Genomic DNA, 15,818 nt, shown 5'->3' on the forward strand with positions numbered 1-15,818 from the left:
TACTATTTGATTCCGACTCTACTTATTTATATGTTAATGCTAGAATTATATGTTCTACTGCTATTCCCTTGCATGGAAATAAATTTTGATGTGTTAGTGATTAGTCTTTTAGGATAAGAATTGAGATAATAAGCGTGATTGGAATTAATTTTGGAAAAGTTTCTAGTGAGAGACATCTCCTAAACTATGATAAATTATAAAATTAATTAGTAAGGTAAAAGGACCTAAAAGTAAGTTATAGTAATATAGCTATCTTAGATGCAGGTAAAAGTATTTCTGCTGATAGATGTCAGTGGGTACCATAATCAAAATAAGTTTAAGATATTAGTGGATTTGAGAGAAATAAGATATAGGAAAGGTTGATCTATTGGGATGTATCGTAGTAACTATACAATGTTCTTGAAGTTTGTGCTGTAAGCTACAGATTATAGTACTGACTTGGGATTTATTGTGTAAAGCTACGTACTACCCAATAGCACACAAGGATAAGAATAGTTACAAATGGCTTTCGCTCTGGTACAAATATACTAGAATAGAGTTTTATTACTAGAACTGAGTTTGAAAATCCTAATTCAGGATTTAAAATGCTACAATTAGAATATCAAAAGATCAAGCTTGCAAGGTAGTGAGAGTTAACGACTCTGTTACCCTAGCACGAATTACAGTACATCAGGAATTGTTATGGGACTAGAGATTTTAGTATGATCAAAATTTAAAAATAACACCTATAGGGCTAAGTAATCCAGTCTCCGATATGGGGTTTATAGTTGTTCTGGTATTGCAATAGATCTTTTGCTCAAAGTTTAGTAAGGAATAATATTCTGTTTGTGTAGCAGTAAGACACAAAATATAATTTTATTCTCTTGGAAGAGACAGGATGCTATGGATGATAATTATAACTTATAAAATAGTTAAGAAATGATGTTCTACTGATAACAGTAATTCGATAGGAACTAGTTGGCTAGGTATTCGTTAGGAAGAGCACAATTTTATTATGCGGATCATAAGGATTAGATAAGGATTAATACGAAACTTTTGAATAGCATGGGAAAAAGGAGAGTCCGGCAGACTCCCTTCATAAGGTTAAAGAATTGTTTATGGTTCAATAAAAAAAGGGTAATGATCGCAAAACAGTGGAAAATAAGCTATAGGATAACGGTGGATAAAAGAAAATATAGAAGTAAAAATTTGAATAATTGGTTAAACATGATAGAGAATGTTACGAATATTGAAAGTATTAGCCAAAATGGTCAGAGGACCAATTTAGAGTAACATTGAAGTGTAGAGGATTTATTCAAAATAATAAGGAGTACTAGTTCTTGACCCGACAGTCGAGTCAAGAAAGAGAATGACATTGAATTATAAGAGGAGATAAGGAAGTTAATTAAAGAATAAATTGAAAAGTCCATATCCGGATAAGATTGGGAAGACAAAGTAAACAAAAATTTTAAGATGTGTAATGATATTCCGAATTATCCTACTAGGCAAGGGAGTGAATTAGTAAATAGTAAGTTAAATAAAAATGAATAAGATGGTACAAAATGACACATAAGCCTAGGTCATAAATAAAGATGAAAAATAACGGTTATAGACCTATGGCCAATTATGAGATAAGTATTTCTCATATGATCGATGAAATTTCTTTATAAGGAAACATGAATTGAAATATTAAATAAAACAACACTAAGAGAAGATTATAATTATATAAGCAAATTAAACGTTGCATTCGATTGTTAGAAGTCTTACATAGACTTAAAGAAAAGAAGATTATAAGATCATATAGGAAGAAGAAAGACTAAGTTCTCATTTCATAGGACCATACGGAGTCCTAGAAGGAGTGGAACTGTTAGCACACAGATTTTTTTATCTCTAGAATTGAAATAAATTCAAATTTAACTTATGATAAGAAGCTCAGAAGGAACTTGGCACACGAGGTGAAGCAGTCGAAAAATAAATAAATATCATTGGTTAAAATGTTATGGACCATCATTCAGACTATGAAGTCACATAGAAATGTAAGGGAGACATGAAAAAACAAAACTCATGATTATTTAGGAACTAACAGTGAGTAAAATTTCGAGATGAAATTTCTTTTAAGGGGGGAAGAATTGTAACACCCCTATATTAAAGCAGCCTATGCATTCTACTGTTCCGGTGATCGGTATCGGTCCGGACAATTAAGAGGATTAGAACTACGTCTAAGACCCCTAGATAAGCCCTGAACACAAATAATTAGTAATTGCCAAATAGCTAAGTATAAATAAGAAAAATAGAACACAAAAAGTTAAATGAGCCGAGAGTCACAGCGATGGGTGATCTCCTCAAGAATGACTATAAGGTCAGTCTAAACTAAAATTTCAAACAGTAAAATGTGACGCTGTGGTCCTTAGGACTATTGCGAACATAGTGGAAAAGAGAAAATCACGAAAAAGAATTGTTAAGCAGGTCAAATAATTAGGTCAGCGATCCAGAAGAAATATCGAATAACTTGCAAACCGGATTGAACCAACGAGGGGCAATTTGGTCAGTTCACCCATAGAGCTGACACCTAACCTAACTGTTTAATAAAATTGGAGAAAAGAAAATTTTGGGATCAAGAATTAAATTAAAGAACTAATGGAAAAAAATAAATGAAAAAGAAAATGAAAAATTCAAAAAGTAAAGGCATTATGACATCACTCAAGTGATGTATGCATGACACTAAAATTAATTTAATTTCTAATTTAATTATTTTGAGGATAATTACACTAATAAAAAGATAAAGTAAAAAGGAAATTTTATTTTTCTCTTCCTCCTCACCGTGAGTTCTCTTCCTCCTCACCCTCTCTTCCAATTTCCTCCATTAAAGCTTATTATCAAGCTTTTCAAACCCCAAATTACACCATAAATCTTTTGTGAAAAATAGTAGAAACCTTAAATTGAACCTCAAGAGGAAGATTAAAAGGAGAAGAATTAAAGAATATTGAGAGAAATTGAAGATAAAATTCTGTTCAACAAGTAAGTGCTTATTTCTAAATTACTTTGAATAAATTGTATAGGAATGAACTTGAATAAGTAGGAATTGCATAGAGTTTAACTTAAAATCAAAAGAAAATATTTGTTGGAGGACCAAACATGAAATTCATCCAGCTAGGGTTAGGGTTTGATATGAATGAGTTTGATGGTTTTTGTTGACCCCGTGTAGCTCAAAATGAGCATTGATTTTGATGATAACAAAACTCAAAGAGAATCTATCTAACCCAACTTTAAAGTGATGTGTAGATTCTTTGTCTTATTACTAAAGAATTCTTGAAGTTGCATCTAAGGAGAAAGGATACTCAAAAGCATTTCAAGACAAATTCAAAATGAGAAAAGAACAAGACTATGGAAGCCAAGACTCAAAGAAAAGGTATGAAAGGCATAGTATTAAGGAATGAGTCTTAGGTCTTTTGTGGAAAGAATGGATGAGAATTTAGTCATATGGAGCTCAAAAATGAAATTTTATTTTCTGATTACTTTTTCTCACCATGACCTTGGATACTACCATTGAAATATTTTTTAAGGTCTAAATCATTTGACATTGCAAGTTGAGATATGCAGCTGTTGACTTAGTTTGCTAACTGGTTTGCTAAATTTTTTAGTTTGCTAATGAGTTTGCTAAAAACGTTAGTTTACTAACTAGTTTACTGACTGCTCCTAAAATTTCATTAGTTTGCTAATTTATCAGAGCTGCTCAACTTCGCACAAAAGGATAAAATAACGGCTATTTTGTCTTGGGCAGTGTGTATAACGTTCCAAAAGGGTTTCAAACGGTCTAAAATGATTTGGGACTATAAATACACATTCTCTACTTCATTTACACTAGATGAAAGCTTACATTTGAACTCCAATCTTGATTTTTCATGTATTACTTTCATTCAAGAGCTTTAAAGATTTTGAGCTACCATTGGCAAATCAACTCATCTCTTCTTTATAGTTTGATTTGTATTGAGTAAGAGTGAGTGTTGAAACATTAAATTGCATTTAAGAGAGGTTGTACAAGCACCTATTGAAGCTTGAGAGAGAAAGTGCTTGTGATAGCATTTGTGAAGGTTTCAAGCTACCTTGGTAAAAGCTTGGTGTTGAAAAGTTATAAAGGGCTTTTAGTCTCTTGCCTTCAAAAGAACAAATAGTGGAGAGAAGACTCAAAGTGGGTTCTTTGAGAGAGTGTATGTAGGCTAGTTAAGCCGAACCACTATAAAAATCATTGTGTTTGATCTCTCTAACCTTAATCTCTTTACTTTTGTGCAATTTAAATTTTTCCATATATACATGATATTGAATGTTGGTTGAATAGATTGAATTGATAAATTTGTGGACATATTGAGTACCTTGAAAAATTAGTTGTATATTGAATGATGGATGCTTTGTCAAATATTGCCATATACATTGATTGAGACTTGAATTGCAACTTAGGAACACATTGTTGAAGCACATATTACTTTCATTTTATATTGAAAAGCACCTAGTTGAACAAAGCCACAATTTTTCATTAGGCTACAAGCAAGGGCCAAAAAATTGTTAAAGTCCAATTCACCCCCCTCTTGGACTATTTTTGGGAAAACAAATTGGTATCAGAGCTTGTCTCTCTTGCTTAGGGTCTTACAACCTTAGAGTGATCCACAATGGCTAGTTCATCTAGTAATTCTGCTAGTATACCCGCACCATTAGTTGAAGGCTACTCAATCACTAGACCACCACTCTTTAATGGCACTAATTATTCATTTTGGAAAGTAAGAATGAGAAATTTCATACAATCTGTAGATATTGATGCATGGAGAATTATTAAAAATGGTCCACATGTTCCTCAAAAGAATGGTCCAGGAACTATAAAGGTTCCAAAACTTGAAGATGAATATGATGACAATGATTGGAAGAAAATTTCTATAAATGCTAAAGCCATTAATATTTTGCATTGCTCACTTGACCTAAATGAATACAATCGTGTTTCAGGATGTCAATCTGCTAAGGAAATTTGGGATAAGCTTGAAGTGACTTATGATGGAACTGATGTTGTTAAAGAGTCCAAAGCAAACCTTCTTATTCGAGATTATGAGCTGTTTGAAATGAGGCCAGGAGAATCAATTGCGGATATGATTACAAGGTTTACTGATCTTGTGAATCTTCTCAAAGCGCTTGGTAAGAGATTTGAGGAAGATGAACTTGTGAAGAAAATTCTTAGATCACTTCCAAAATCTTGGGAAGCAAAGACTACAGTTATCCAAGATACCAAGGATTTTAAAACTTTCACCTATGATGAACTCATTGGCTCTCTCATTGCACATGAGATGGTATATAAGAAAGATGAAGTTGAAAGTGAGCAAAAGAAGAAGAAAAGCATTGCTCTCAAGTCAAACAAGGATGAAGATAAGAAGAAAGGAGTTGCATTCAAAGTTGACTCAAGTGACAACTCAAATGCGTCAAGTGATGATGATGATGAAATGGTATGCTTGCAAGAAAATTCAAAAGAGCTTTCAAGAAGGGAGGAAGCAAATACAAGAAATTCTTAAAAAAGTATACTCCCAAGGATAAACACTTAAGATATTCAAAAGAAGAAATTGTATGTTATGAGTGTCACAAACCTGGACATATCAAGCCCAAATGTCCATTGCTCAAAAAGAAGAAAGGAAAAGAAGATAGGAGCAAGAAAGCTATGAAAGTAGTTTGGAGCAACAGTGAAGAATCTTCAAATGATGAATCAAGCGACAAAGAGACTGCTCTTCTTTGTATGATGGCACTTGAAGAGAAAGTCGAGAGTTCACAAAAGGAAGAAGAAAGTGACAATGAGGTAAATTCTTATGAATCTCCTAATGTAGAAGAACTTGAACTTGCATTTGCTAGAGTATATGATGAGTATAGAAATTATAAGAGAAAATGCAGTAAAATGAATTTAGAGATTGAATCATTGAAATCACAAAATATTGCCATGTCCAATGTGTATAAAGAAAATGAATTTTACAAAGGACAAATTGCTTTGTTTAAAGAACTAGACTTAGAGTTAAAAACCTCAAAAGAAACTTGTGAAATGCTCATTGAGAAAAATAAAGTTCTTGAAGCTAAAGTAGAGTCTTTGACAAATGATTTGGCAAAATTTACAAAAGGAAAAGAAACTCTAGATGTACTTCTTGGAAACCAAAGAATTTCAAATGAGAAATATGGAATTGGTTTTGATGGTTTCATGAACTATGACAAGTACAAGAATCATTTCATTAAAGCATCTACATCCTCTTGGCCTAATGTTACATGTTATTATTGCAATAAAAGAGGTCATATGATTAGTTCTTGTGCACTTAGAAAAGGTCATCTTAAGGTAAAGAAGGTATGGGTACCAAAGGGAACCTTACCTAAGGTCACTAACCCCCAAGGACCCAAAGTTGCTTGGGTACCTAAAGTTCAATGATTAAATTTCAGGTTTGTTTCAAAGGGATGAATGAAAGTGAAAAATGGTACATAGATAGTGGTTGTTCAAAGCACATGACTGGTGAAAAGGGCAAGTTTTCAAAAATCACAATGAAAGATGGAGGATACGTAAAATTTGGAGATAAAGGGAAAGGAAAAATAATTGGAAATGGCACAATAGGAACCAAACCTTGTATTGAAGATGTTTCACTTGTTGAAGGTTTGAAATATAACTTGCTAAGTGTAAGCCAACTCTGTGATAAAGGTTTTGAGGTAAAGTTTACTTCTTCTCTATGTACAATTAATAACTTAGATAATGATACATTGTTCATTGCAAATATATCCAATAATGTTTACTTGCTTGACATGAATAATTTTGAAACTAATCATGGTACATGTCTAGTATCTCTTGATAACTCTAGTTATTTGTGGCATAGAAGACTAGGTCATGCAAGCATGCATACACTCTCAAAATTGTCTAAGAAAGAACTTGTTAATGGTCTTCCTAAGATTAATTATGAAAATGAATTTCAACGTAGAGCACGTGCACTAGGAAAGCATACTAGAGCATCTTTTAAATCTAAAAATATTGTGTCTACCACTAGGCCATTAGAATTGCTTCATCTTGATTTATTTGGACCCGTAACTCCTACTAGTCTTGGTGGAAAGTCATATGCTTTAGTTATTGTTGATGACTATTCAAGATATACATGGACATTTTTCCTTGCTCATAAAGATGAAACTTTTGAAAAATTCACCTCTTTTAGTAAAATGGTTCAAAATGAAAAAGGCTTTTGCATCTCATCTATAAGAAGTGACCATGGAACTGAATTTGAAAATCATTTGTTTGAGAAATATTGTGATAAACATGGAATCAATCATAATTTTTCAGCTCCTAGAACACCACAACAAAATGGGGTAGTGGAAAGGAAAAATAGGACTTTGCAAGAAATGACTAGAACTATGTTGAGTGAAAATAATTTGCCAAAGTATTTTTGGGCTGAAGCTGTTAATACATCTTGCTATGTGTTGAATAGAGTTTTGATTAGACCAATTTTGAAAAAGACCCCCTATGAGCTATGGAAAGGAAGAAAACCAAATATCTCATATTTCAAAGCATTTGGTTGTAAGTGCTATATTTTAAATAACAAGAAGGATAACTTGAAGAAATTTGATGCTAAATCCGATGAAGGAATCTTTCTTGGGTATTCAACAAAGAGTAAAGCCTATAGAGTGTTCAATAGAAGAACTTTAGTTATTGAGGAAACCATTCATGTTTTATTTGATGAGACTAACTCTTCTATTAGAAGGAAAAATGTTTGTGATGATAATATTGAGCAGGGTTTTGGAAAAGAAAATATAATATCAAGCCAAGAAATGGAACAAATTGATGAAAAAGATGAAGAAACTCAAGGAGAAATTACAATAGATGTCCATGATGCCAATGAAGATCAAATCAATGAAGAAATGCCAAATTTGGAAGAATTACAAGTAAATGAGCCCCAACATGAAGATTTACCTAAAGAATGGAGATTCCATAGAAACCATCCTCAAGAAGACATTATTGATGATCCATCTCAAAGGATGATGACTAGAGCACAATTGAGAAGATATTTTGGTAATGTTGCTTTTGTTTCACAAATTGAACCTAAAAGTTTTGAAGATGCTCAAAATGATGAAAGTTGGATTCTTGCCATGCAAGAAGAACTAAATCAATTTGAGAGAAATAAAGTTTGGAATTTAGTGCCTAAACCAAAAGATCATTCAATTATTGGTACTAAATGGGTTTTTAGAAACAAAATGGATGAAAAATGCAATGTTGTTAGAAACAAAGCTAGACTAATGGCTCAAGGTTACAACCAAGAGCAAGGGATTGATTTTGATGAAACCTTTGCTCCGGTTGCTATAATTGAAGCTATTAGAATGTTGTGTGCCTTTGCATGTTTCAAGGATTTTATGCTGTATCAAATGGATGTCAAGAGTGCATTTTTAAATGGTTATATTGATGAGGAAGTGTATGTTGCACAACCTCCAGGCTTTGAAAATCATGAGCATCCAAATCATGTTTATAAACTTACTAAAGCTTTATATGGTTTAAAGCAAGCTCCTAGAGCATGGTATGAAAGGCTTAGTAAATTCCTTTTACAAAATGATTTTCAAAAAGGCAAAGTGGATACAACACTTTTTGTTAAGAAGCATCATAATGATATGCTCATTGTGCAAATTTATGTTGATGATATAATTTTTGGTGCTACTAACGAATCTCTTTGCAAGAAATTTTCTAAGATTATGCAGAATGAATTTGAAATGAGCATGATGGGTGAGCTCACATTCTTCCTTGGACTTCAAATTAAGCAAATGAAAGATGGCATCTTCATAAATCAATCAAAGTACATCAAGGATATGCTAAAGAAATTTAAAATGGAAGATTTGAAGAGCATGGGCACTCCTATGAGTTCAACAATCAAAATTGACAATGATAAAAAAGGTAAAGAAGTGGATACAAAGCTTTATAGAGGTATGATTGGCTCTCTTTTGTATCTTACTGCATCTAGGCCAGACATACACTTTAGTGTTTGCTTGTGTGCAAGATTTCAATCATGTCCAAAAGAATCTCATCTAAGTGCAGTTAAAAGGATTTTTAGATATCTCATTGGCTCACAATCAATTGGTTTATGGTATCCAAAGTGTGAATCATTTAATCTTGTTGGCTATAGTGACTCTGATTTTGCTGGAAGTAGACTGGATAGAAAAAGTACTTCAGGTACTTGTCAATTTCTTGGTCTTGCACTAGTTTCTTGGCACAGTAAGAAACAAACTTTAGTAGCTTTATCCACAGCTGAGGCAGAATATATAGCTGCTGGTAGTTGATGAAACAACAATTGGAAGATTTTGGTCTAAAATATAATCTTGTCCCAATTAGGTGTGACAACACTAGTGCCATAAACTTGGTCAAAAATCCAGTCCAACATTCAAGAACTAAACACATTGAGATCAGACATCATTTTATTAGAGATCATGTTCAAAATGGAAATATCAAAATTGAGTTTGTTGCCTCTGAAAATCAACTTGCTGACATTTTTACAAAACCTCTTAATGAAGAAACATTTTGCAGAATTAGAAGGGAAATTGGTATGTGTGAACTAGTTGTTTGAAATTTAATTCATAATAATTTCATGATTTACATTTTGTTAAATATGTGAGTGATCTGCTGTAATATAGGGTTTCTAAGAAATCTTTAAAGAATATTAGCTAACTTGTTTGTGTTCTCGTGAAATTAGTTTACTAAGTTGTATGCTAATATTGAGTGACTAAAATTAGTTTGCTATATCTTGTACTGTTCAAATTTCAAACCGAAAGGTGATTGTTCTTGAAATTTTTCTGCATGTCCAGCAATGCATTTATCTTTTCACATTTGATATCACATTCTCAGTGCTGTGTCAGACATGTAAAAATGTTTATGTGTGCATATAGGGACAGATAAACTTGTTTGAAATATAGAATAAAATAAAATAAAAAGTAAGAAAACTGGTTCAGTTGAAAGTACAGTGACACTGAAAAGCGCGGGACTCAAGAGGACTTAAACCCTCTGCCACACGAAACCCCCACGCTTTCTCTCTCTCCTCTGTATCGATTTCCGTCACCTCCCAAAACACACCCAATCTCTCTTTCCGGCAAAACATACCCTAACTCACCAAATATCTCAAGTCTCCTTTCCTCTTCCACTCTCCACTCACCGAAACGCCATTACCAGATTTCATTTTGATTTAATGGCTCGCACCAAACGAAAATCCCCTGTTGCTGCAGCTGCTTCATCTTCCTCGTCAGCCTCTGACGATGTTCCTATCGCGGCATTGCGAAAGAAAATGAAAGGAAAGCAAAACTTACCGAGATCGAAATCAGCTAGTGAGTCTTCAAACCCGTCCAAGGGTGTCGAATCCCCTACATCGACGCCAGAAAAGAAAAAGACAGGACAGAAGCAAGGGATGGATACCAAACGAAAAATGCGTACCGAAAAATTTTCGGGTTCAGTGGATAAAGCACTGTTGGATTGCAAATTCATCAAATGGGAGAACTTTAATCAGGTAAACTTTCAATTTAAAGAGCTTTTTGAGTTTCAAGGATGGTTGGATGTGTGTGAATGTGCAAATGAGTACTACCCTAGGCTTGTTCAAGAGTTTTATAGAACCATGAGAACTGTTGATGATGAGGATCGATTTGAAGTGATTTTGAATACCAATACATATAGTGTTTCTGTTGAACTGATAGCCACGGCTTTGAAATTGCCCAATGATGGAAATAAAATTTCCACACATAAGAATGTTGCTAGGGTGGCAGGATTCAATTTGGTTGAGTTTGAAAACGAGGTGTTCCCAGCCAACACTGACAAAAATGAGAAGTCCACTAGCATAAAGGCACTTCAACATATCAAAATCATTCACAGTATGGTGAACTATATTTTTTGTCCTAAATCTGGTAGTTATGGTTATTTGAGTCACTTGGACATGTGTATTATGTGGCATATTGAGCATAAAGTTAGGTTGAATCTAGCTTATTTAATTTTCAAAAACATGTGCAAAGCTTATGGGATTGGAAAACTGCCGTATGCACATCTTCTGTCTGTTGTGTTTAAAGAGCTACATGTGAATGTTTCTAAGGAAAGCTCTAGGGCTGACTTGATAGTACTTAGAGAAATACATTCAGATACTGATGGGAGAAAGACAAGATTTGAAATGGGTGGTTCCTCCTCTGCTAAGGTTGGTTCTGATTCTGCTAGTGAGTTTTTGAGTGAAATTCAAGGGATAAAAGCTACTGTTAATGAACATTTTAGTTCAACAAATTAGTCTCTTGACATTCTCAGAAAATTTGTGGATGTGGTTGACTATAAAGTGAGTCACCTGCTCACTCAAAATGAGGAGTTAAAAAGGCTGATTATGGGGCTTCAGCAAGCCAAGGAAACTGGTGCTCCAACTAAAGTTGAGGCTACTACCCAAGTCTCTGCTGATAAGGGTGAAAGCAATAAGGTTGGTGAGTCTCCTGATGATATGGCACATGAACGTGACCAAGTAGCTGAACGTGAGCTTGAACCTGCAGTAAAAGCTCCTGTTGAGCATGCTACTGAACAGGTCATTGAACCTGAAATTGGCCTCGCAGCTGATGTCCCTACTGAGCATTCCATTGAAAAGGTTGTAGAACCTAAAAGGGAGCTGCCTGTTGAACCTCCACCTGCACCACCAGTTGAGACTGCTGCTGTTCCTACGCAGCACCAGGATGTTAGTAGTATGCCCTAGAGCATATCATTTAGTATGTATCTTGTATATATTTTATTAATAAAAGGCATTTCCACTTTTCTGTTTACATAATATATTTATGTGTAATAGAAAAGGTCCATTGATATTTTGTTAGAAATATTATTCTTAAGTTGTTAAGAATATGAGTGACAATATTTCTAGCACAAAGTATCATAAATAGGTTCACAATCGAGGATACTTCATAATAAGGACATGACTTATCCAGAAAGATTGTATTCATGTTTGTTCCCAAGTTATTTATATGAGATATAAATAAGATGGAATGGTGAGTCTCATGCCATATAACAAATATGATAGGCACTTATAAATGATAAGTAGGCCGAACCAGTGACACTTATGACAAGCACATGGAGTTTACTCTTGTCAATGTTTTGTCATAAATCATATCAGTGCATATAATCTTTAGACACGAGATAGCATAGTTATCTTGTATATAGGTAGTTTGAGTTTGATCTGCTTTCATACTTGTACTATGTATGGGTATATGGGCATCTGTTGGCTCCTACTAGTTATATATGGAGGTAGGTGTTGATCAAGATGGAATCTGTTCCTCTAAGTAAATAGAGTTAAAATCCTATGTTCATTTAATTGTTCTTGATATTTCAAGTTCTGGCCAGACAGATAGATTTATTCGAAAAGAGTTTCGATGAGAAAAATCTTTTAATCAAGAACTGGAATTAAAAGAGAACATAATATTTATAGCAAATGGAGTTTGACATAAACCATGACTCAACTTGAGTTGGGATTTTGTAACAGAGAGATTCTAGTGCATGGTAACATATGATTATAGGTTCATTTAAGGTAAATCTTATTACTAATTGGGTGGCCATGGCATGCTATGCTAGGTGTTAACCATGGTCTATGAGGTTCATAAAATGATTTAGAGAAATCATTTATGGTAAGAAAGAGTTCTGATGATATTAAGAGTTGATATCATGTCTCATTGCCAATTAGTGATGAGCCTAGTAAGTCACACACATACACAAGTTATCACCTATTTAAATATGATTTAATTAATTAATTAAAGAGTTTAATTGATTAATTAAATAGATTTGGTTTGCAATAAAATTGCAAAGTCCCTAGCATGACTTGAAACCAAATCTAGATTATTGGATGTGTAGTATAAATTAAATTTATATTTAAAGTGTTTAAATATGAATTTAATTGATGAGAAATTAATTAATAGAGTTTAATTAATTAATTTATATTTGATATAAATTAATTAGAAGAAGAAAAATAATTATTTTGGGTTGAGAACTCAAAATTAAGACACAGGGGCATTTTGGTCATTTCACAGTGTGACACGTGGCACCATGAGATGGTGACACATGGCATAACACATAAGCTTGCCAAATATTTTTTTAATCATGTAAGATGATTAAAATCAAAATTAAATATAGGTTTGACACTTGGCACAATGTGATTGGGTCACTTAAACCTAGAGCTAATCAAAAGGTGACATGTGGCTAGGGTTTAATGTGTTAACCTAGCTATTTAAGTGTGGTTATGAAAAGGAAACATAACCAGCAGCCTCTCCTCTCATATGTCACGCCACTTTGAGCCTCTCCAGCTATTTCTCTTCATCTCTCATTAATTCAAAGAGATTAGCCATCAATCTCTTGAATTAAGAACACTAGAAATTGTTTCTAGTGTCTGTTTTGCATCTCTAAACTCTTAAAAGGCAGAACTTGAATTTCTAATTAATAGAAAAGGCTTTAGAAGCTGTTCAAGGGCTGCCATAGGTGTTCTTGGTGTGGACAAGCTAGAGGGACAACATCTGGTGTCCTGAAGACGAATCTCAAAGGCGCAGACACGCTGCAGCACATCAAGAGGTTAGTGTAATCGTTCTTGATTTAATCTAGGGTTCTAAAATTAATCTGATTAATTTTAAAATCTTAAATGGCAAATACAGATCCAAAAACATATTAAAAGAGTTTTAATATGTTGTTTATCATTGAAATCAAATAGATAAAAATAAATCTTGCATGGTGCATGTGACCCTATGTGAAAATTTTTGAATTCAATGGTATAATCTTGTGTTTTTCACGCTTCCGTTCCTTCAATTGGTATCAGAGCCACTATATTTGCCATTTAGATTGTTGATTATATAATTTAATTGTGTGTTTGATCATGAGATCAAGAGATTCATTGCTGGTTGGTTCATGAGATGTGGCGTCACACATGGTGAAGCCACCATTGGTGGCGGCAACAATGGTTCCTTGGGTGGTTCAATGTTTGGCTTTTAATTCTGCAATTGTTGTATGATCTAAGGCCTATTCTTTGACTAATTAAAGTGTTTAATTAGTTGTTTTAATCACACAATTAAATTATGATTCAAATCAGAATTTTAAAATGTTTGAATGTGATTCAAATCTGAATTTTATGTTTGAATGTGATTCAAATCTGAATTTTAAAAGTTGTTTGAATGTGATTCAAATCTGAATTTTTAAAGTTGTTTGAATCATATTTAAATCAGATTTTTTAAAATTGATTCAATAAAATTCAGATCTGATTTTTTAAAAAATATTTGAATGTGATTCAAATCTGATTTTTTAAAAAATGTTTGAATGTGATTCAAATCTGAATTTTTGAAGTTGTTTGAATGTGATTCAAATCTGAATTTTTAAATTTGTTTGAATGAGATTCAAATCTGAATTTTTAAATTTATGTGAATCATATTCAAATCTGGATTTTTAAGTTGAATATGAGATATTCAATTTAATTTAAGTATGTATGTTTTATTTAATTGTTAAATAGTGATATGCATGATGGATGATCATGGACTATAAAAGACCAATGTGATTGGATTTATTTCTTTTATGTTTCTTTGGGATTGTAAATTAATTAATTTATTTTAATTTATTTTGGGCATGTATTATTAAGTTTGTAATATTTTTGGGTTGGAATTTCATTTATTTAAGTTCTTGTAAATTCGCCTTGGTATGCCAAGGATTACTATGTAATATTGGATTGCAAGAAGTTCAAGGAGGTCAAGAGCATTGGTGGGACCAGTGAGGAATTCAATATCAAGTGTTGATTATGTACTCCTTCAGCAACTCTTGTAAAATGAATGAATGAAATGCACCTAGGAATGCCCCGATTCAATTCTTGGTGGCTCAATTGAATCCCTTAGAAAGTCCAAGATCATACCATATTTACTGCTTATCCATGAATGCATGAGATGTATGGGAATGTATGCAATTATATGATATATGCATGCTAAATGGATAATGTGCAAAGTGAGACCTTAATAGTAATTAGGAAGGCTATAAAATCTTCCAAACAAATGATTAAGTTGGAAATGCTATAATTAAAGTAATTATAACATAAGCCCTCCATTGGGGCAATTATTTTAAGAAATTTTAAATAGTTGCATGAGATGCAATTAATTTAAGAGATTTTCTTAAGAATAATTGTTAAGCATGAGATGTTGTAAATATGTAAATGGTTTGGTGGCCAATATTGGATGTACTGAGGACATTAAAATTATTTGCATAATTATCGCTCAATGGGATCAACTTAACTAATGCAAGATAAGTCAATATTGGATGTACCTGAGATTTTGAGCATTAGGGGCTAGTAAAAGGATTGAACCTCACATGAGATGTGATGGGCAAGGAGTTGCTCACTTATAGTTTATTGTAATTCCAATAATGGATGTACCTGAGGATGATCAATAGAATTATAAGAATTCAATCACCCACTAGAAATCCATCCAACTAGGATTTCCGTTTTCTACTTTGGAAGTGTAGGATTCGCTAAGTTAGTGGGAGGACCAATTTGATTAAAAGACCATAATCATTTTGGTTAATTACATGATACATTTACTAATTAATCTGGTTATTTTCTGCAGTTAATTTTCTGATAAAAATGATCACAAAACAACTATCACCATCCAATATCCTTGCAAGCGTACTTGATCACAATAGGTTGACAGGACCTAATCTGTCTGATTGGCTAAGAAATTTGAAACTTGTTCTGAACCTTGAACATATAGGATATGTTCTAGATTCAAATGTTCCTGGTCCCTTACCTCCAGAGGCCACACAAGAGGAACATGAAACTTTGGACAAGTGGAAGGAGCATGAT

Source organism: Hevea brasiliensis, chromosome 2 (assembly GCF_030052815.1).
Source record: "Hevea brasiliensis isolate MT/VB/25A 57/8 chromosome 2, ASM3005281v1, whole genome shotgun sequence".
In the NCBI taxonomy this organism is placed as follows: Eukaryota; Viridiplantae; Streptophyta; class Magnoliopsida; order Malpighiales; family Euphorbiaceae; genus Hevea; species Hevea brasiliensis.